At 59.9% G+C, this 997-nt stretch overlaps 1 pseudogene; it reads right to left on the minus strand.

Moving 5' to 3' along the window:
- The window catches only part of LOC105742700, a 9,407-nt pseudogene extending 8,806 nt beyond the window's left edge, over positions 1 to 601 (minus strand).
- Positions 602 to 997: the final 396 nt, after the last annotated feature.

Below are 997 nucleotides of genomic sequence, written 5' to 3' on the forward strand. Positions count from 1 at the left end.
GGGGAAAGGAGGGCGGCGGGGGCGGGGCCTGGGAAACAATCCAAGGCTTTTTAGAAGATTGCTTCACAGGGAGAGGAAGATGCAAGCAGAAAGGGTCACAAGGCGAGGTCCCTGAGAGCCCCTGGCAGCCAAGAGCCACTTATCCCCGTGCTAACTATTCTGGCCCCTCCTATTTAAAATACCCGAAGGCCAGAAAGATCCTGAGGCCCTGCTACCTGGTCTGTATTTGCACTGAAAAGGAATCTCTAGGAGCTTTTGCCCTCCTCCCTGAGCTCCCTTAGGACCGCTGGTCTCCCCGTCCGAGCCCTCCGGAGCTCAGGAAGTGGCCTGGACTCAAAACACACGCGCATTCGCACCCTACACAGCTGATGGACAGCGTAAAGCTCCCTCAGAAAGTTCTAATTCTGGTAACAAGTTTTAGGCCGGCTACCAATCCCTCTCACCCTGAGGCCTCCAATGGGCTCGCGGTTCCGATCTCGTGCTTCCAGACGCCACCAATAGGCGGGCGGCTGCCCTGAGGACTCCACCCCACGGCTGGAGGGGGCGTGGGCCAGAGGGAGGCGGCGCCGCAGGAAGACCGCACGCGGGCGAGAGGAGGCATCATTTCTAATCACTCCGAAGATCAGGACTTTAGGAAGCCCCTTTGCCAGCAGAAGCTCATGCTGTCCCGTTTTGGCCCAGGGGCTCTCTCAGCAGCTTCTGGGATGAGCAGACACCGGTGGGCAGGCGCCGCCAGGCGCATGGCCCGGGACCCAGCATTCCGCCCGGTGGTGGCGCTGCTCCTGCTCCTACTGTGCTGGTCGCAGCTGACCTCAGGTAAGAGCTCCCGGCTGCCAGGCCGGGACGACGGAGGGGACTGACAGCTGCGGTTGGCAGGGCGGGCTTCCTCGCAGGGCGTCTTGCCTTTGGGCCGTTCGTTTTTCATATTGCGACTCAGAAGAAAAGGAAGAAGTAAATGGGAAAAGTTCTCTTCTTGGGGTCTTCTGGAGAGAGATGG

Source organism: Octodon degus, unplaced genomic scaffold (genome assembly GCF_000260255.1).
Source record: "Octodon degus isolate 3935 unplaced genomic scaffold, OctDeg1.0 scaffold00067, whole genome shotgun sequence".
NCBI classification, from domain to species: Eukaryota; Metazoa; Chordata; class Mammalia; order Rodentia; family Octodontidae; genus Octodon; species Octodon degus.